The sequence below is a fragment of the Sus scrofa genome, chromosome 14 (assembly GCF_000003025.6).
Source record: "Sus scrofa isolate TJ Tabasco breed Duroc chromosome 14, Sscrofa11.1, whole genome shotgun sequence".
NCBI lineage: Eukaryota > Metazoa > Chordata > Mammalia > Artiodactyla > Suidae > Sus > Sus scrofa.
In genome coordinates this window covers 128,299,098-128,321,508 of record NC_010456.5, presented here as the reverse complement: position 1 = coordinate 128,321,508, position 22,411 = coordinate 128,299,098, and the positions used below count along the sequence as shown (strand labels likewise).

Sequence of the window (22,411 nt, the reverse complement as noted above, 5' to 3'; positions counted from 1 at the left end):
TAAAAAAGGCTTTTAAAAATATCAGTGGCTGAGAAACAGCCACCAACACTCACGAGCAGATTTAGTGAGGCACAAAATCACTTCACTGTTTCAGCATGCAGCTGGGATGGGGGATTCCTGTGGCTTCCCTTGGCACACAGGATAGAAAAATACACCAAAGTAGGTGAGATCTTTGTAGCAACCACAACGTCAGAGACTGCGTTGCCATTTGCCATGACAAACTATGTTTTTAAAAGGCAAGCCATTCAGAAGGAGTTGGTGCACATCAAAAAGGGGTACAGAATGTTTCAGTCCCATCCTTTAAAAATCGCTATGAATGTTTTTTCACTTGATTTTGATTCAAGGGCATTTTTATACCTTGGTAATAAATTAACATTTCAAAAGTACTTTTACCTGCTGAGATGGTTCATTCCGCTAATATGGGTAACGCTGTGGACTCGAATAATTAGTGTAAATTGCCTTTGAATAACACAGAGCTGGGAACAGCTCTAACTTGCTAGGGCTTAATGCCCCTTGCCGTACAGGATGAAGAGTCCTTAATGGGGCCTGGAAAAACAACTAATACCTACAAATCAAAGGAGAAAAGCCGTTTTTGATGCATTTGTCTGAGAGTGTGAGTTTTAAACTAAATTGTTAACAGTTCCTCCCTGCTGAGGGTCATGGATTAGCTAGGCTGGGAGATTCTTTGAGAATCTTTCACACTGACCAGGGGAGGTAGGGGAGCTCCAAAAACAAGTGTTTTCTTAACCCTAATCCCCACCTCCCTGACCAGGACAGCTCTGCATTTCCCTCTAATTAGGTGAAGAATTAGGAGGTGAATAAGAGTGGTCAGGGATGAGGATAAAGTGATTAGTTCACTTCAGACCATGATAGCGATTTTGAGGCGCTACTTAGTTCCTTTCAAAATAATCACTTTTCTCTTTTCGGACAAAAACCTATTCAAGCACACCTCAAACATGTATTTATAAGCAATGATAATTATCTTTGGGCAAGTTTGGGACAAACTCTTTTTTTTTTTTTTAAATTCTCCTTTGATTTGCATCACGTTTTTAGCCCATGGAGGAACATCCCGAGCCGTTTCTCGGCTGACCCAAGTTTTATAATTATTTGTGCAATCCGAACACAATCTAATAACCTAACCACCAAATAATGCATTCACATTTAAATGATCCTTTCAAAGGAAGGGTGGAAAGACATGTCGCTTAGGAGCTGAGATAAAACCATTTTGACACTTTTTCTGCATATGAATAGATGGTCCTGTGTATGCCTTTTAAAAATTTTTTTAAAGATCTTACAGATATTCTTCATTGAAGTGTTAATTTTAAATTTCAGGCTGATGAAAGCAGTTAGAGAACAGCTCCAAACTTTGTGGATAGTAGCAACTTTCACCCACGAAGAATATCCCAGGGCTACCTGGAGTGAATCAGTTTCTACACCCCCAAATCCCAGGCTGGTACCAAAAAGAACACGTAGGCTTTTACACTTGATCACTCCGTTCCCAAATTGCAGGCATCACGTTTCCTCCTGCTTTTGCCATTTGTCGTCACTTGCAGACTGAATGTACTGCCCTTCTGGCTTACCTAGTACACGTCTTTCGTGCTGGAAACAGATCCGAAAAATAACCTCAGCGGAAAGACACGGGACGGCGGCAAATAACAAAACACGATGTTCCTTCCTGTGCCTCGTTTCCGAGGGCGGTGGAAGGCGCAGGGCCTTCTTCCCCCGGGTTCTGCGTGAAGGCCTGTGAAAGGCGAGGCTCTCACTGTGACTTTTCAGAACACCGTCTCCCTGTTTCATCCCTCGTGGACATTCGTTCATCCCTGAGGATTATCAACGAGCCAGAGCCAAACAGAGGTGAAAAGGAAAGCTGCAGCTGCGTGCTGACTCTCCAGGCTTAATTTCTGAGATACCCTCAGCCCATCTGCGCAGACACAGCCCCCGGGGAAGCCAGGATTGTGGGTGGGGATAATGGAAGGAAGTGCCTCCTGTTATTATTATTTTTGTCTTTTTGCCTTTTCTAGGGCCGCTCCCGCGGCATATGGAGGTTCCCAGGCTAGGGGTCGAATCGGAGCTGTAGCCACCGGTCTACGCCAGAGCCACAGCAACGCGGGATCCGAGCCTTGTCTGCAACCTACACCACAGCTCACGGCAACGCCGGATCCTTAACCCACTGAGCAAGGGCAGGGATCGAACCCGCAACCTCATGGTTCCTAGTCGGATTCGTTAACCACTGAGCCAGGACGGGAATGCCCCCTCCTGTTATTATTTAAAAACAATCACATAAAACAACTGCCTTTAAAGGCAGCAAGTTCCCCTTCCCAGTCCTCCTGTTACGGCTGGCTGACGCTCCGCAAGACAGACGACACGACCTTCACCAGGATTACGTTGCCTCTCGATCAGATCAGCTTTGTTTCGTAACCTACGAAAAGATCTAACTCGGGGCTGGTTAGCCGTCTAAGGCAATCTCCACGGTCCTCTGTCCCTGTCGCCGGTGTGCAGGAGGCCCTAGGGACAAGGCAAGGAGCCAGGAAACTGTGCTGACGTGCTCTCCCCCAGCCTCCTTGCTCCTCTCCATTTAAACCCACTCAACGTCTGCTTGTCCGTCCTCACTATTGAAACTGCCTTCTCTTCGGTGAAAAGAGATCCATACCTTTTGCCTTCTGAGATCTTAGGTGGTACAGTTACCCGTCTTGACTGTTGGCTTGTCTTTAAATTCTTAGCAACTATAAATAAGAGACAGAGGGGGCATCGAAGGTAAAATATACATTCCCAAGCTAAAAAGAAGGTAGAAATTCAGATGCCTGAGGGAGAAGAGGCTAATTAGCTGATCATGTGGCCAATCTCATCTTCTGGGTTGGACCTGGATAAACTCTGTGCCCATAATAAGAATTCTCAGAAGATACAGATAGGCTAGCCACTAGGCTTTAGCGTTTTTGTTTTTGTCATTAACGCTGGGATTTTTCCAAACGTGTCCATTTCTGTTTTAAAGCCTGGTTCCTTTAGCTCTAGGAGTGAGCTGAGACATCTGGATCCCGATCCACTGTAAACTGGATTGGATAGCACCTGGGCTGGGCACTCACTCCAGTTAAGCAGGTGTCTCAGCATCCTTACCCGGAGATGTGAAGCAGAACCAGATCTGCGAACAGAATCCATTCCTCTATTTGTGGTCGAAATCCGATGGGCTCAAGTTATCCGCCTCCCCGTAGAAATATCTACATGTCAAGGAGTAAACCTGATAATTGTCAGAATACAGGTAATACAGCAAGAGAGAATCCCAAACCTGATTGACACTTCTGTTACATAATTACAAGTTCAAGGCATCTGGCCTTTTACCACTTTATGGTGAGTCTAGAAAGTAGGCCCGATCTTCTTTAATTTGTAACTATTTAACTGAAATGTGAGGTCCAGCGGCCTTGTTCTTAGCCTTCTGGGCGGCCTGACATTGGTATGCAGAACCCATGCAAGAAAGCACAGCACACTATCAGAGGAGACGTGTTTGATTATTCTTTAAAACCAACTAAGAGAAGTTAATCTCATTGAACTTCTTTTTATTCAACAAAAGAGTTGGATGTTTCCAAGTCTAATGTGACTATAATGTTCATTAAATGGACTTCTTTACACCTTTAAATGGATTAACGGCACATCTTCACAGTCTAATTATTATACATGTCATTCAAAAAAATCACAGATCTAATTCAGAGGATGATAAAGGCCTTTCTTTTACAACTATGGAAAAGACACTGCAGTCAATGGGTGTGATTTTTATCTGGGCCTTTTTTTCTTCTTTTTTTTTTGGGGGGGGAAGGGCACATGTTGCTCCACGGAGGTGGGAGTGGAGGATGTGGTGACGGTGCCAAGTGTTTTCTGCCCCGGTAATTTTAGTTCAGAGATTTAGATGCTGACCAGGCCGGGTCCTGTTCCTTCTGGACTCACCGTGCCAGGTACCTGAGTGGTGCCTCCCACCCAAGCGTGCTCAGCTAATGACTTCCGTGTGTCTAAGACAGCTCTTACTCAGATAAGCGATAAATTATGGACCGCCTGCTTTCAGTCTCAGGCCGCTGGGGCTTCGCTGAGTTCCTTTACCCAAACCTTTCTTGAAAGGCAGAGAACCTCTTCTCATCACACCCCAAGAAAGAGCAGTTCGGTTTTCACGTGTATATTTAACACCCGCTATCTCTGGGCCCGAGCGTGGCTCCTTTTTTCGGGGGGTGCATTAACCTTGGCACCTCGCTGGTGTTCTCAGAATGTCACAGCCTTGCTCGGCTCAGGGTGGGTACAGAAAGTTCTAGGAGTGATCCAAGAGCTGCAGGGACATTTCTCTCCCAGGGGAAGGGACGTCGAGAAGGGGAGCCTGCCTGATAAAGGCTTTTTTAGTTAATGCTGAAGAAGGCACAGATTCGTCTTCCTTCCTTCATTTCGCCAGTATCGATGGGACGTTTTAATAGATCAGGTGCTGGGTGTAGCCCATGAGATGCTGTGCGAGGTTGAGCAGACACCATTCCTCCTCTCAGGGCGCCTTCAGTCTAAGAGATGTTGACAAGTTATTTTGTAAATCCAGGGAGACTCCAAGTTCTCCAGGTGAGAGGGGCTTGGAGGTAGCAATCTGGTTAGAAGGTGACTCTCGAAGTCTGTTGGCTTTGAAGTTGCACTTCCCTAGCAAGCTCACGCTATTTTTATATACATTGTCGCCATATGGAGTGTTTGTCGTGATGGATGGAGACTGGGGGCTTGGGGGAGGCTCAGAAATGAAGTACCTAATCCCTCCCTTGGGGCCACCACTTGGAGCCAGGAAAGAACATTTTTATCTCTCAGAGAGACTGGGGCGGGAGGGGGGATCACAGGTGAGGATGTAAGGTGTGTCTTTGGAGCATCTGCAGGGCTTCATGGAAGAAATTGCACTGTGTCCGGTATCCTGGGGGGGAAGGCCAGCACTGCTACAGCCAGTGATTGGCTTGACACATTATCCTTCCTCCTGAAGTCTCTGTTTTCTCTTCTGTCAATAGGGCTAATTATACCCACCTGCCAGGGTTCTTGTGGGGATTTTGAAACAACACACATATAAAGGGTCTAGCAGAGTGCTTGGCACACAGTAGGTGCTTAGTAAATACTACTCCCCCCCCATCCTTCCCTATCAGCTGCCCCCTTCATCGTCCTCTCTTCCCCTGCCCCATTATTAATCTTCATAGTTAATCATTTAACTCTGAGTTAGGGCTTACTTCATGAACCAAAGTGTAAAGCTCAAAGCCTGCCTGTACTGGGGTCAATAACTTCCCCAAGGACAATCCTAAAGCATGCATCATTCCAAAGAGCAATGGAATGATGGGGTTGATATTTGGTTAGATGGTACACCTTTGGTGTGGGCAGCCACATGACCACAGTCTAAAGAGCCAGGAGCCCCATTTCAGGCTCCGCGGTCTCACTCTCAGCCTGCTTCCTCGAACACCATCTCGGGTCTCCCAGGTGCCCACTTACAGCTTTGGATTAGACATGAGGCTGGCGTGGCCCAGGCTTAGCACGCGCCATCCTCAAGCCTGAGCTGTCCCAGCTCAGACGTGACACTTCTGCTCCCAGCTCTGCCCACCTTCTGGTCCCCTTCATATCTGGTGTCCCAGGGGCCATGGTGGCAATGCCTGGGGATACTCTTAGAAATAAATGCTGGTGCTGAGGCAGAACACTCTTTCATAAATCTTTAAAGATCCATGTTGTACCAATGTCAATTATGGGAATTAATTGCTCCCTAAAACACAGAGAATTGTGCTACAAAGAGTCAACATTAGCTCAGGAACTGTAAACCTCTCCTTCCCATCTTCTGAAGAAACAGGGGGAGGGTACCTTGCTAGAGCAAACATCAGCCCTTCGCTGTGCTGGGGACTGTGCCCTGTTGCCAAACTCATAAATACTGAATGAGTAAATAATTTTGTTTTCTCTCTTTGCTATAAAGATTCAGTCTTATTTGGTCAAGTAACTGCAGGGAATATCATTAAATACTTTGCCAACGGTGCTTTCTCTAAGCCATAGTCCGCTCTTGGAAGATGCCCACAGATCAATCTAGAAAGTCAAGGTGGAAGGAGGTGGGGAGCAGACCCAACTCTATAAGCAGCTTCTCAAAATTGGGGCCCTCCTCACTGAGAGAGAGCAGTCAGCAGAGGAGACAGTATCCAGTCACTCATGTATATACTTGCTTAGCTTCTCATTACCATTGAATATTAAATTACAGGCATCAAATTTTTACCCAGACAATTTCGTAAGTGATAAAAAGCCAGAGAAAAATTTAGTTATAAAAATCTGACTTCAGGGTATTTAATAGGATTCTCATATTTCATTTTTTATGTTGTAAAGTATATAAATGGATACAACTTTAACAACGTAAAAGTGTGGTGAGAGATACAAATAACATGTGTGTTACATATGAGATGAAGTTAATGCCAGAAAACAGAAATACTACTTTGGGGTTCCGTTGTGGCTCAGCGGTGAGGAATCCAACTAGGATCCATGAAGATGCGGGTTCCATCCCTGGGCTCACCCAGTGGGTTAAGGATCCGGCATTGCTGTGAGCTGTGGTGTAGGTCGCAGATGCGGCTCAGATCCCGAGTTGCTGTGGCTATGGTGTATGTAGGCTGGCAGCTGTAGCTCTGATTCGACTTCCGCCCCCTAGCCTGGGAACTTCCATACGCCTCGAATGTGGCACTAAAAGACCCCCCCAAAAAAAGAATACTACTTGAAGATTTTATTCTCTTCCAGTGCATTCTGTGATGATCCTCTTTTTCCATCTTAGATGTATTTGATCCGTAAGACAGGAAGAGTTAAATAGCCTCCTTCTCTTTTATGTTAATTTTGTCTTAGGCTTATCAGGTAATAGACAACATGCTTCGAATTGCATTCATGCAGAGACCCAGCGCCAGCGTCGATGCGTGGGAGGGAAAAGGATCTTTGTTCAGGAAGTTGCTTATTGGACAATTAACATGTGAAAACTATACCAAACAGTATGTGAAAAGGAGAAGTTCATGCTGAATTTCCAAAGGGCGGAGGCTCATTCTTCTTATAGCAAGACGACGACAACTCGTACTTGATGGAATAAAAGAGATCATTATATTTCGGTCTCTAAGTGATGATTAGAAATGAAGCTTTGTGAATTCTTTCCTAATGGGGCCACCTGTCACCCTTCAGTCTTTGTATGTGATGGTATTTTGTTACTGAAGACCTCGGTCCAAGTTAACTCTTCCAAATGTCAGGGACCATGCATGGCCTGACTCCCCCTATCTTGCCATGATGAAGAGATGCATTTGCAGCCAGTTATCCACCCTCCACCCAACATGTGATTGTGCTTTCAGTGCCTGTGACAGGTTTGTAAAGCCATAGCAAAGCCATAGCACAGCCAGGTGTTCAACCGTCATCGCTTGCCCATCACCAGACTTGATTGCTGAGACATCTGTAACAGGGGGCGATGCCGCCCCCATTCCCTTCCCCTCCCTGCCAGCTGCTGCCAGCTGCTCTGGGCTTATGGTGGCTGCATCAGGCTGCTATGGACCCTTGGGACTGGCAGGGGCTCTGTGTGGCCTGTGGTCGGGTGAACTGGGCTTCCTGGACCTTGCTCAGGGACGCAGAGAGAAATGCCAGCCCCGTATCTTTTCTACTGGCAGGCCGGCTGCGTGTGCTCCAGGCTTTTCCTCTGAGGCTGGACACCTGCAGCTTGGCTCTGATCACTCTTGCGACCCACAGGCTCTCTAGGGGCATAGCTGTCTGTGGACCTCTGGCGGATGGTTCGAGATTCTGATGACTCTGGCAGATGATTTGAGATTTTTTTTTTTCTATCTGCGATGGCCCTATTGGCAGCTGTTTGATCTGTGAGATAAGAAGTGTTAAACAACTCATCATATCTTATGCTAATTTTGCCCCAGGCTTATAGGGAAATAGGTAAAACGCTTTGATGTGTATTTATTTAAGGACTGCACATCCGCTTTGGATGCTTAGGGCGGGGAAAGGATCTTTGTTCGGGAAGTTACTTATGGACAATTAACACGTGGAAACAAACCCAACAGTACATGAATGTGATAAGTTCATGTTGAGTTTCTAAAGGGTGAAAGCCTAACCTCTTTTCTTTCTTACAGGGCCAGAAGCCTGCGACAGTAGGTTCAGCGATGGCTTTAAATAGTAGACTCTCCCCCAGATCCAGGGTGGAGTGGGGTGGGGGCTTCGGAGGGGTATGGCCTGACCTAGTGTTCGTCCCAGGGCTCTCCTCTCCTGGGCAGAGGGGTGTGGATGGAGCACAAGGCCCACAGGAACTGATCTGATAAAGGGCTTTCATTAGGTTGTGCTTTGTGCTCCATTCGCTGGAACAAGGATGGGAAATCTTGGCGAGTCTTTCCCAAGTGATGATGCTTTTCCATGTGAGTGAAGAGTGCTTTTCAGGGTTTGGGAGCGGGGCTGGGAAGTAACATTTGAGGGCAAGTCCACACAATCGCAAGTGCCTGGGCAAATTTTCTTACCGTGGGAATTACAGCCCTATAGGTCCGCGTGCATTGGGGCCGGAACATTGTGGGAAAATATAATTTCACGCTAATCAGGACTTCTCACAACCCACTTCCTGAAAGGTTCAGGTTTGGGCCAATGAGGCACATTTTCATTAGTCATCAAAAGTGTTCACTCCTAATGTAGAAAGAATCCTCAGTACTTTCTTGTATCGCTCAAAGGCTTCCTTGCTGCAAGCTGGACCCAGCGGAAGTGAGTAGTGCCAAACTAACACCTTAACCTATTCAACTCACCAAGTCTCTTGCAGGTGATGGGTCTTTAACATCTCCAAGCCTCCTTCCCTCCCCTACCTGGAGGGACAGTCACATCAGCACCTGGAGTGGCCGAAGGGAGCGCTGCCATCCTCAGGGAGCAGGTTGTGTGATTCTGACCACGGCCCCCAAATTCACACCTGTTGAAATAATATTGGAACCACATTTGTAGCTAATCGCAACCAAGATGTCAACTCAATTAGTCTGAAAATAGGACAACCCATGAGACTCTGCTCCTCCCGGGCTGATGCTCCCAGCCAAGTCCAGGCTTGTTGTCTATTATCCAACAAGCCCAGGACAAAATTAACACTAAATATAAGGTAATTTAATTAACTCCTCCTATCCCAGCAGGCAGGTCCCAGCACCCTGTGCGCCCCACGCCTTCGAGCAAGCAGAGGAGTGTGGCACCCCCAGAGTGTAAACACTTAGGCTGTGCTTTCACTCCTTTAAGTGGGCGATTGGCAACCAAAGATCTCTAAGCGCTCAAGCAAAAGTATAGTTTTTTCTTATCCTTAAGGACATGGTAATAAGTTACATGGAATCATGGGAAAACATACCTTCTAAGAGTCAGGATTCTTCAAGGAAAACACGCACTTTCTGGAGAAGAGAGGGGAAAGAGGAGAGTGAGAAGGGGGAAGAGACAGAGAGAGAATGCAGAAGACCCTGACTTAAAAGGAACAAGGGGAGTTTCCATTGTGGCTTGGTGGGCTAAGAACCCTATATAGTGTTTGTAAGGAGGCAGGTTTGATCCTGGTCTTGCTCAGTGGGTTAAGGATCTGGCGCTTCCACAAGCTTTGGCTTAGGTTGCAGATGTGGCTTGGATCTGGTGTTGCTGTGACTGTGGTGTAGGCCACAGCTGCAGCTCTGATTTGACCCCTAGCCCGACAACTTCCATATGCTGCAGGTGTGGCCTTAAAAAAAATGTAATAAGGATAAGATAGTTTGAAAGGGCCAAAAAAAAAAAAAAAAAAAAAAAAAAAAAAAAAAAAAAAAGAGAGAAAAAGCAAAGACAACACAATAAATATAAGGAAAAAAATACACACTTTGTGAGATTTTTGTTTTATTACAAAGACCTTCCGTGAGCTGCTATTTTTAAGAGACATAATGTCCCCTTTTATTTCCAAATTTTAAGAACAAAGCTGACTCTTGACTCTCACCCCAGTACCCTGAACATCAACCTGTTTAACTATTCTGCCCATTTTCCCACTTTCCAACATTAAGCCAACACAAAGGACATAAAGCAATGGGTTATGAGTTTTATGAACGCAAATCACAACACTTCAATTTATAAAGATGAAGCAGAGAAGTTGAAAAGGATAGGTAGGAAAAACGAGGCAGCTTATGGCTGTAAAGGTTAGCAATCTGACCCTTCACTTATAAACGGTTTGTCACTGGAAGTGATAGGAGAATGTGGGCTTTCCACTGGTGTCCGTGGACCGGGAGAGTTTGTTGGAAGACATGCCTATGTCCTCACTCAGTTCTCCTGGTGACAAGTGACAGCCACGCCCAAGGCTAGCTGGGCTCAGTTGGTGTGGCTGCAGGACGCTGCGTTTCTCCATGGGAAGCCAATTAGATTAGGCATCAAAACAATAAGGAGGTCGCAGCACGTTTCCAAGTGTAGATGAAATCAGGTACCTGGGTCAGGAAGGACCAGGTCAATAAAAGCCTGCAAACTTCATTAAAAGGCAGATCAGCGGGATAGACTAAAATCATTAAATATGTTAATTTGCAGCCAGGAAATGAAGCCTTGGGGAGAAGCCAGTGGCTAGTGGGAGTCCCAGACTTGAGGTTTTATATCAGTGGCTCCCTAGGTTCTCTCCTTGGTGACCTTGGATGACCTTGGTTGACCTTGGGTGCTCTGGCTGCCAGTTTCCTTGTCTCTTTCATGAAGGAGTAGGTGCAACATCTAAAGCTGACTCTCATTCCATGTAGTTGGTCACTCAGGACTCCAGACACCTTAATCAGGTGCTTCTCAGCCAGGGCCCACATTGGAGATACCCTTTGAAATAGCCCAAAGCCCAGACTCATCCCAGATCAGGTGCATCAAAATCTCTAGGGGGAACTTGGGAATCAATATTTTTTTAAAGTTGTCCAGGAGATTCCAATATGTGGCCAAGCCTGAGAACCACCCAACTGTTATTCATTCTAATAAACAGGAACTAGAGACACCCAGACACTCCCTCCTTTGCTGCCCCATCTCCCATCCTTGACGAGAGCTGGCATTTTCTTGATGGGAAGGGATCAAACCAGTTGCTCCAGTTCACATTCCATTTCTGGGAAGAGGTCAGGAAAAATCTGAATCTGTGCCAGATCACAGGTGTAGATGAGAGCAAATGGCAAAGGCCTGACATCTACCTGGCCTGCTTGCAAACGGACCTGCTGGAGAAAGCCGAGTGGGTCATCCCCGGCTGGCGTGGAAGGTGCAGGCCATTTTGAGGACTTAAAGCCCATCTTTGCTTCTTAGACTGGTGCTCCCAGCCCCCAGGGAGGCACAGGATGTTTGTTTGTTTGTTTGCTTTTTACAGCTGCACCCATGGCACATGGACGTTCCCAGGTTAGGGGTCAAATTGGAGCTGCAGCTGCTGGCCTCCACCACAGCCACAGCTACATCAGATCCTTAACCCACTGAGCAAGGCCAGGGATGGGACCTGACTCCTCATAGATACTAACTAGTAGGGTTTGCAACCCACTGAGCCACAGTGGGAACTCCAGCACAGGCATTTCTCAGCATGGTCTCTTGACCGTCCTCCAGGAGGGAGAGAAAACTGGGACCTGTAAAAAATCAGCATGAAAAGTGGGTTCGGGTGAAGTCCTCTGTTAGGCAAACTGCACCGTGCTACATGGAGTGTCCTCCCCAGAACCTTGAATCTGACCTTGTTTGGAGTAGAATCATGATAGAGGCGGTTTGGATAAGGTCCTACGGGAGTAGGTGGGCCCTTAATCCACCGTGACCACTGTCCTTAGAAGAAGACGGGGGAAAGGAGACACACAGCGCTGATGCCATGTGTTAGCTTGGGCTGCCATACAAAATATCAGAACAGAACTTTGTTTTCTCACGGTTGGAACCTCAGTGTCGATCACACAGTCGGCAAATTTGGTGTCCTCTGAGACCTTTCTTCTTGGCTTGGCCGCCTTCTTGCTGTGTCCTCACGTGGTTTCCACCAGCCTGGTATCTGTGTCCCAATCGCCTCTCCTTACAGGGACACCAGTTCTATGAGATTAGGGCCCATCCTCAGAATCCCATTTTAACTTCATTACCGCTCTCAGGCTTTAGCTCCAAATACGATCACATTCTGAGGTCCAGAGATGAGGGCTTCCTGGGAGTGGGAGGAACACAAGTCAGCCCAGGACACTGTGGGAGGATGGAGGCAGAGGTTGGAGCCACACACCCAGAAGCCAAGGAATTCTGAGACTTGCTGAGACTTAGAAGAGCTGGAAAGAGCTGGAAGAAAAGCCCCAGAAGGATCTTCCCCTGGAGTCTCCAGAGGCCCTGCTGATGCCTTGATTTCAGGCATTCAGCTTTTAGAACCATGGGAGCCTAAGTTTCTGTTGTTTGAAGTAGCTTGTGGTTTGTGATTAGTTGTTACATCAGCCCCAGGAAACGAATACAGCTTGCCTTGTGCTTTTTCCTCTGTGCACCTGCTACATGACTTAAACGTCTAGACACGGGGAAAGCTTGTGCCCTCCAACCAAGCTGTGCTGCCTCCATAGGCCACCCCACGGGGCCGCAGGAGAGCCTGGGAGTCAACTTCTCACCTGTCGCTACTGCTGCCATCACTGCCACACTCCACACCTTTCCGGAGGGGATCCTGGGGAAGGCCCAGGCCAGGCTGGGAGGAGCTCCTGTCACGCCTCACTTTTTCCTGGCGAGGGGTCCTATGGGCACAGTCCTGGATGCGACACCCCCATCAGAAGTTCTGTGTGGGATCGGCCCTCATCTTGGGACTAGGGGATGATTTTAATGGAGTTCTGGTGCCTAGTTATTACTCTCAGGGTCCAGCCCAACCTATGGTCCTTTGCAAGCCGTGGCAGCTGTGAGCAAGGCCCTAGTGTGGCCAGCCGTGCCCAGGCCGGGCAGCAGCATTCCCGTGATGTGACAGGTCAGTGTGTGGACCCGCTTTGTTCAGCAAGTTCATTTACAGAAGGAGATTGCTGTGCTTTCCTTCCTGTGCCCCCACCCTCCTTCACAGGGTGGAGCTGAGCTGTCTAGCTTTGGACCACATGGGCAGGTTTCTGATCACAGAAGGCACAGAAAAGGGGAGTGGGCCACGGAGACCACATGGAGCAAATGTGCAGGAAGAAGCTCCAGCTGCAAACAACAGAGCACAACTGGCCCCTTGAACTGCTAGGCAGCACAGCTCTCCTGGGGGCCATTGAAGAAGCTGAGGCTGTGCTGTCTATTGAGGGAATGAATGGGTTTAAACAGGCAAGTGGAGGTGCAGGAAAGCAGCTCCCCTGAGGGTTTTGCCCCCAGGAAGTCAGCAGCCCTGGGTTCCCCTCCTGGTGGGGTGCTGGAGCTGCCACCTCCCTTCCAGGTTTCAGTCTAGGGAGGAATTAGGGTGCATGACCTCCAAGCTTCTGTGACTTGGTCACTTTTCTTTGCCAGCCATGAAAGCAGCAGGAGGAGCCTGCATGGCGTGTTTTGTCTGTTTGCTTGCTTTTGGCCCCTCACTTTGCAGATGAGCCCAGGGGCGTCATTCCGCCCTCCAGGTACCTGCAAATAACGAGCACACATAGAAGGTCGTGCAGAGCCCAGGGCCTGCCTGAAACTCTCCTTCTGGGGGACTGGGTTTAAGAATGATTTGTAAATGCAGGAGGAAGGGAAAGACGGGGACGAGGAGGGCAAAGGGCCCCAAAGTGGAGAGCTGCCCCCCATTAGATCAGCGAGCAGCAGGCAGCCTTTCTCCCTGGCAGGAAGCACCCCAGCACGCGATGAGTGACAAGAAGCCGCTGCAAGGTGCCCACTTTTTCAAAGGGAAAATGTAATTTGTAAACAAGCAACATCTTAACAAGCTATAAACCACCAGCCCTGACTTCTAGCAGATTTACTGATGCTTGAGTGATTAAAATTCACAGTGTTTTTTCCAAACCAACTCCGTTAATTTGTGGCCTGCGATTCATCAGGGACCGCCTCCAGCTCGCCTTCCACCCTAGTGATGCAGGGCGGGGTCCGAGCGGGTTTTCCAGCAAGAGCTCGGGCCCAGGGCGGTTCGATCTTGTCGTCTTCTCTTTCCCACCGAGGCTGGCCTTGTCCTTCAGAGGATCGGCTCTGTTTGTTTTGTTTTTAAAATTCTAGCGTTCCAAAAATCACCCATCATTTATCACTCATCTTCGAGGAGCAGTGGCGGGCCGCTGCAGGCTGCATGCTTTTCCTCCAGACGCCTCCCCTCTGCACCCCCCGCTCCCCACCTCCTCCCCACCAGGGAAATCAAGAAAAACAAGATCCTACTTGTCCAGGCCTTCGGAGACGCCTCGGCATTGCTGGAATCGTCACAATAAGTGGTCGTAATAGAACCATAGACAGGCCTGTAAATACAAACTTGCTCGGTGGAGTGGCAAAAAATAATGAAGTCATTAGGTGAACTATTATCAGCACCTGTGACTGATTGGTACCAGCACCTTTCGGGCTTTATTATATGATTGTTTGCCACGAACAATAAGCAGATGCTGACGAACGTGCGAAGCGTCAGCCTCGGCACCCAGCCCCCTTCCCCCGAGGGGCCCCCGTCACCCCGAGGTGCACTGTCCAGATGTGGGAGCTGCCCGCTCAGCCCCTGGAAACCCACAGCAGGTAAATGAGAGTCCTGCTTCTCAGCCCATTAGGGTTAATGCCACTTTAATTAGCGATTGATGGGCCGCCTAAGAGGTGCTATGTAATGCGCCACTTCTAGGCGAAGCGTGTGTCCCACAGACCGACCCAAACCAAGAGACAGTCGAGGGAACGGAGACGTTCAAAGCCACTCACTGCTGGTTCTAAGTGGAAATGACCGTTCAAATGCTCAACCTGCAGCCTGGCACCTGGCAGACCACCCTTCCTCCTAGTTGCGATTTTTGCACCGACGTGCCCCATTGCCAGCAATAATAATACTAATTTGATGATAGTGATAATAGTTAATGCTTGTAGTAGAACGAGGCATTGAGCCCTCTTTTAAGCACTGTACATAAATTTCCTCATTTATCCTTCACAGTGACCCGGTGAGACAGATCCTGCTATCACCCCATTTCAGAGATGGGGAAACCAAGGCGCAGGGAAGGGAAATGACTCTTTCAAGGTCACAGAGCCAGGATTCCAAGCCAGAGAGTTCGGTGGCAAAGTGCACACTCTTCATCCTCTGTTCACTGCCCCTGTTCAGTGGGTTCCTTACAGGACCATGGAGCCAAGGATGCTGAGAGAGTGTCTAGTGGAGGTTGGGCAAAAAGGAGGCGGGGTGAAGAAGTGGAAGAGTCATGCTAAAGACGAAGGTGAGAAAACAGTTTCGCAGACTTGCAAGTGGACTTGGGAGAATCCAGTGCCTTTCCTTAGCTGGAGAAGGTAGACTTCCAGGTACAACCATCATGCACACGGAGGCATGTGTCAGAATTCCCATCCTCATCTAGAAAAACATGTGATGCTGGGAGAGGCCACCTGTTTACTGAGAGCCACAGATTCACTCAGGCTCTTGGGGTCCACTAACTGCGACTGGCTGCTTACATTCAGGATTTAATCTTTAAACCAGTTGAGTGTGTTGGATTGCTAGCAATGTGACTCTGTTTCGCAAGTTTCAGGTTAGTGGGAGGCAATGTCATTTGCTGTCACCGTCCAATCACCACATCTGGCAGAAGGAAGCTGAACAGTGGCTGTTGCTAGATAACCATGGACAAATGACCCAATCGCTTTGGACCTCAACTTTCTTATCTGTAAAATGGGAATAATGACCCCCCCCACCCCTGCCTCATAGGCTGACTGTGAGGATCCAATGAGTTAATAAACATTAATCACTAATTACAATGTCCACATACAAAGGTGAATTATCTGCGAAGCTAAAGAAACTGAAGCTTTAGGTCCTGGTCTTGCATCCTTGCATGTCCCCTTCCCCAAAGCACTATATTTTGTATTCATCATTTTGTCTTTTTCTTAAAGAGGATTCCAGCTTGCATAAGCTTCAAGCCCCTCAAAACTTGGATCCACCCCAGGGTTACCTAGAAAAGGAAGCATTTGGTTTGGATGACTGCTGCGGACGCACCTAGTGCAAAAATGCAAGCTTCTAAGTCTTAGTCATGGACAAACATGTGCCAAACCCTCATTTGTGGACTGGGGCACAGACGTATTTCTCAGTAGACAAGGAGCCATAGAAGAGAGCATGTGCCAGGCTCATGGTAGAGTGACCGACTCATCCCAGTTTCCCTGGGACAGCACCAGCTTGACTTACAGCGTTGAGTCAAATTTCTGCTGTGCAGCATAGTGACCCAGTCATGCATATATACACATTCTTTTCCTCATATCATCTTCCATCGCGTTCTATCCCAAGAGACTGGATCTTGTTCCCTGTGCTATACACTAGGACCTCACTGCGTATCCATCCTAAATGTCACAGTTTGCATCGACCAACGCCCACCAGCACCCATTTTAAAACCTAAAGCACCACGTCTCTGAAACCCCCTCGGTCCCGGGTGAGCCAGGATGGTTGGTCGCCCTCCTCAGGGAGGAGAGATGCATGTCACTGTTATGCACCATGGAGCTCGCAGGTCAGCGATGCCTGGTGTCTTGCAGGTGCCCGGTAACTCTGTTGAGTGGGCAGTGTGTACACCAACTGTCCTGCTTTCTGAGCTGGAGGGAGGGGATGCTTGGTGGTCTGGGGTGGGGGCCGGGGGAAGCAGGGAGAGGGCATGGAAATCCAGTGTGAAAAACAAGTCCGTGGTGGTGAAGTTGGGTCAGAAAACTACTATTACTGGGAGAGAGGGTTGCGGACTGGGATGAGAGGAACCCCTCAAAGGCAGGTGGGGTGCCCAGACCCCGGGTAGTTTCTGTTTACTTCTGGGTACCCGAGAACCGACAGCACGTCTGTCTTCCGTGTAGAATCGCCACGTTGTCATTTTCTCAGCTCGGAAACTCCGCCTGCATCCAGGCAGAGCCCGGAGTACAGGCTGGATCTGGCTGGGGATAAACGGTGCCCCAGGCGGGTCTGCGGCTGGCTCTGGGCAGGCGGGCGAGCTGCTCGGCCCCGATTCCACATGCTGTGTAGACTCCAATTACCCGAGGACTTAGAGATCAAACAGCCCAACTGTGCTCCACAAAGAAAGAGGAGCTCTTAATTTCACTCTGTGCTGCACCCTCCTGCCAGACCCTGCAAAACAATGCTTTGCATTGATGTCCTCCGGAGCCGCAAACCTTCCTGAAACTGTCTCTGCTTATCCCAGCCACATCTCTATGAAGTGGACAGGGGACAGGGTCCGATATTTTAAAGAACGGCCCGGGATATCATGGCAGCCACAGATGGCTTAAAGCACTCGCTCCTACTTTGCCAAGGACAGAGAATTTAAAAATTGTTATTTATGTTTACTTTCAGTTATCCGTGAAAGGTGTTGGAAGTGGAGAAAAATTGTTTGTATTGGCCCCTCGCTGAGTGGTGGCATAGACGCAGAGGACCTGAAAGAAAACAGGAAAGCCAGCAGAAGGCCAAGGGCCAGAGACTGGAATTTTACAGATTTTATTTTTCTCTTCTCTCATAGTACAAATACAGGTCGTCATAGTCAGGGTTTAGAGTGGGGAGAAGCACAGCCCAAAATTAGTCTGATTTTTTTTTTTTTCAATGATAAGGTCAGTTCAAAGGGAAATACTGTGGACAATGCAATCATTTTGAACATGTAAGATGAAGGAAAGCCAAAATATTTGGGGAAAAAATTCTTTGTAGACATCTAGCTAGGTAGGCAACAAATGAGAGCTAAGCCTACAGATCTAATTTGCTTTCCCATATGTTGATATTAAAAGTACTTTTAGCTTTCAGGACAACAGATTTGTAATTAAGAAGAGTGTACTAAAGTGATACAGAATTTCAGGGTTTTTTGATAGGCGACTTCACCTGTATAATAATCATGTCTGCATGCTGCTACTTGTTTAGAAGCTTCTCTAGAAATGAATGATACAGATACCGTAAACGGATCCGCATTTCCCTTTGATAAAGTGAAAAAGAAATGTTTGAGATGTAGTTGAAACGCTATCACAACACAGGGATCAGGATAGAGCTCAAAGGCAAATGCAAATATCTTTTAAAGTGAGCATTCTATACAGAAAACATATATTTATAATAAAAACTGACCTTAATGTTAAGGGGAAATGATGGTGCAAGCCTTTCTATTTTGGAACTAATATGCTACCTTGTTTCTTATTTGATGGTCTTAAAAAGCAGATCATAGGACTTTGAAAGCAGCATTTTTCAAGCACTGTCAACACGCTGGTATAGACAACGAGAGAGAAGCCAAATTGTCCATTTGTGAGATTCCTAAGCAATTTGTCTTCATTTTAGTTGTTTACTCTCAAATATTGAATGCTCTTCCCACCATGCCACTGTATCCCCCTATTGCTAAGTGATTTTTGTAAAATTTACACTGAAATGACTTACTATCCCACTTCAGATGGTCTTGAAGACATGTCTCTGAAATAATGGAAGAAGAACTCAAAGTGCTCCCTCTCTTTTGCACTGCTTGCCACCACAGGAATAAACCTGGAGATACTTATTCTCCGCTACTAATTTTGGATCTCTTCATTGTTTTACCGTAATAGCCCTCAACTAGAAAGTCCACGATCAACATCGGATTTTGATCATTGTGACACAGGGTAACGCAATCCATTACAAAATGTCACCATCGTGCACATGTGTAAGAATTAAGATGTCTCATGAATGAGCACCGAATGCTGGATAAACGGAGCCACCTGCCACAGAATCTTCCCCCGTGCAAACTCAACAATGCTAAGCAGGTCATCCGGGTTCTAGAAGTCACGGCCGGATCATGGCTTTCTGCACACAGTGATGGTTTCTGTGGGAAAAATGTAGCAGGGAATGTCATGCTCCTTACCTTGCTTTACACCACAACTGTTGGAGGCAATGCTTTCTCCGATTTCTTCCGGTTTTGCTTGGGATCCAGGAAGAAAGAGTGTCCCTGATTAGTAACTTCTCAGATATTCCTTAGGACACAGAGATTTTGGGAGATACTTTGGCATGCCAGCCTCAGTGTGCCCTCTCAGTTTAAAGCCTGGAAGGTGGACAAATGTACATTGGCTTCCCGGCAGGCACTGAAATTCGGAGCAGACAGCTGGCTCCAACAGCCTTTCCACGGGAAATGAACACAGTTTCTCAGATGGCCACTAGATGGCGTATGACAACCATTTGTGTCAGCCACGCACGCGTCCCATCTGTCAGTAACTTAGCAAATGTGCTCAAAAACAGTTCCTCCAAGAGAACTTCGCTATTGGATTGTTCTTATCATTTCAATCTTTATATGGAAATTTCAATGCTTCTGATTTATGTCTGGGAAGTCGATGAACTCTTCGCTGGAAGAGACAACATCACAAAGTGCATTTGTTAGGTTCATAAACATTGGCACTTACAGCTGAATCAAGACACAAATATTAACTGTCAATGTGTATCCTGCCCATTTATCTACCAAAGCTTCCACAAACTTTTATTAAGTGTCCAAAGTGTCTATGGTGTGGGAAATGTTACTTGTGCTTCTAAACTATTGAAAGAACATTCCGTTACCAGAAATTAACCAAGTGCTGTAAAATAAAGACATCAATTCCATGTTTTACAGTCGGGCTATCAGTGTAACGTTGAAACAAAATATGTGCTGCAATGTCAGCAGCTTCATATTGATATAGAATAAATCTGAAGTCAACAACAAAAAAAGATCAAGTGAAGTATTTGGTAAATATTCCCCCCACCCGCACACCCAGAGCAAAATATGCCCCTTTTGCCTTAAGACAGGTAATTCCTATAAGAAGAATAAACTAGATCTAGAGTAGCGTTAGTTTTCTCTTTCGTGTCCTTTGTTTCTCATACAGGAATGACATAATGGGGTACTCATAGGAATGAGTATTTTATGACATAATTTTTTAAAAGTTTACTTGCTGGTAGGTTTAATAATTATAATGGCTTTATCACAGTGTTCAGAAGGACATGTGGCGACGTCTTCTAAAGTGAGTTCCACACCTGTAGAGATAATCAACAAATTTCTAAGATCCTTTCCACTTTTAAGAATCAATGATTTTAAAAAAGGAGCGGTTAATATCTTTCGCTCTTTTCCAAATAGGTGTGATATTTCTTCTAGGCCAGCCTCTACCCCAAAGAAAAGAATGGTCTCATTTTTAGAATTACTGGCTGTTTGTTTGAACTAAAGAATTAGTTGCATTTCAAAACAAAGACATGCCTAATGAAATGATTAAAACATACAGAGCATTAAATTATAAGCAGATGGGGGTGAGAGGGGGCCGGGGGGGAGGTGAATTTGTTAGAGACCCGAGTCCAGGGAACGCTGACAGCTTTGGGTCTTTCGCAACAGCACAGAACATGATTGTTTCAGCAATAAAAGATAAGAAAACAACCCCTGAAAAATAAATCTGTTTTCTTTTTTGATAGACAGGAACATGCAAGAAGAGCCAGAAAGTAAAATCCATGTGTTACTATAAAGGTTGAAAGGGATGGTCCACAATGATGCTGGGAAAAGGAACCAGGATGCTGGCAAGTGTGTCATAGTGGCCAAAAGTCCTAACTCAGTGAGCCAAGAGGATCAGACGGGCCCAGGATAAGTCATGGTTCAGGGTTTGGATTCTTCAGAAGAAGAAGTCAGACATGCCCGCCCCCTCCCCCGCTGCAGTCTGGTCCCAGTTATTCATGAAACGTCTTCTCTCTTCCCTCCTCCCTGAAATTTATCATTTTAAATGCTGCTCTGTATCGTTAAAAGATAAGAGTTTGATGAGATAAAGTTTAGAATAGCTAAAGAAGAAGTTTGGCGAATGGGAGCAGTTCACAGACTGTGCAAATTGTCTAAGTGACACTTTATAGTTCGATAGAATCCAGGAGAGTTTTATCTTGAATTTCTATCAGGCTACATTCAGCAGGAGCTTGTTCCCTGGAAATGGGCATTAAAAAAAAAAAAAAAAGAAAAAAAAAAGCCCTGTGTCGTCTCTCTCTTTCCTGGATATACAATGGCAGTTTCGACCCATTTGAGCCGCCTTCCTGAACAGCAGCACTGATTGTCTTTGGGTGTGGGTTAATGGATGTAGGTCTGGAGATAAAGGAAATAAACCCTCTAAGATTTTGTCGAATTTTTAAAAGGCATCTCACCTTCCTAAGTGGTGTGTCTTCTTTGTCCTGGATATCTGTAAGGGAGTGGACAGCCCCACTGTGGCGACTGTGGCTTGCACCTGGGGCCAGGGCCAGGCTCAGAGTGGGGCAGGGGGTATCGTTTTCAGAATTGAAAGCAGTTCTTGCTTTAATAACAGAAAGAACAGACTGAAGATGAGTGTGGTACACACACACACACACACACACACTCTCTCTCTCTCTCCAGGGAGAAATTTACTGCCTTGTTCTCTGCCCCATTTCTATCCACCTGAGCCGCCCCTGTGTGTGTCCACAGCACTTGGATGTCTGGCCACGTGGCCGAGAGCTCCGCTCTGAAAACCGACCAGTTATCGCGGGGTCTTTTTTCTGGAGCACCGGGCCCCGACGCTGAGCAAGCCTAAAACCCAAAGCTGGAGGTGCAAGCTCTCCATTCTGCTTTGCCACCTGCCTTATTAAAACTCTCAGCGTCATCTCTGCCCGGAGACAAGGTCTATTGCGTTCAGGAACTGAGGCAGTGTGTCTCCTTCCCAAATACTTTGGCCCATTTCCTGGGCAGTGCAGGGTTCGGTGGAAGGCTTAGCTCCCCCCCCACCCCCCACTGGCTTGGTTCAAGAATAGTGACACCCCTTTCCACCTCCCCACCCGGACCCCTGTAAGACTCTTTTCACTTTGATTGTAAAGTTCTGTTGTGTGTGTCCTAGAACAAGCCTCATTCGACTCTTGGACAGTAAATGACCATAAATGCATAAATGTAACATTTATGTACAGAGTATACAAATAATATCTGTTGACTTTCTACCTGTAAATTTGGCAGTGTGACAGTCTGCCCTTTCCTCTTTGAGAAAAGAATATTTGAAGAGGTTAACACCATTTACATTCATTAATTACTGCCTAGAGTGGAGGGTGGGGGCCCAGAAGCTGGGATGTAGCAGGGATTTAGCTGGCTTATCAGGACTTGCTGAGGCCATGAGACAGACTGACTGATGGGTGGACAGATGTGGGGAGAGCTAGGCTCTTGGTGGGGGTGGGGGGCGAGGGAGGGAGCCCGAGACTCATAGAAAGCGGCTACTCCCTCTGTGTGGACAAGGCGCCACCCGCCTCTTCCTGGTCCCTCCAAGGTCCCACAGGAGCAGAGGGATGACTGCAACTCTGCAGGCGGACTGGGAAGAACCCAAACCTTGGCCTGTGATTCTGGCTGTGCCCCCATCAGGCACAGCCATGTGAAGACCTTGAGTTATGTCCTCTACAAACTCAGTTGAGTGGTTGCATCATTAGTGTCCCCCTTCCCCTTGCCACTGCCCCTTTAGCATG

At 47.1% G+C, this 22,411-nt stretch overlaps 1 long non-coding RNA gene across 1 annotated transcript; it reads right to left on the bottom strand.

Moving 5' to 3' along the window:
- LOC110256780 lies at positions 6,632–19,121 on the bottom strand. Its single transcript, XR_002338762.1, has 4 exons — positions 18,834–19,121; positions 9,338–9,377; positions 8,763–8,920; positions 6,632–7,842 (listed from the first exon to the last, which is right to left on the bottom strand). It is a non-coding gene; the product is annotated as an uncharacterized LOC110256780 (long non-coding RNA).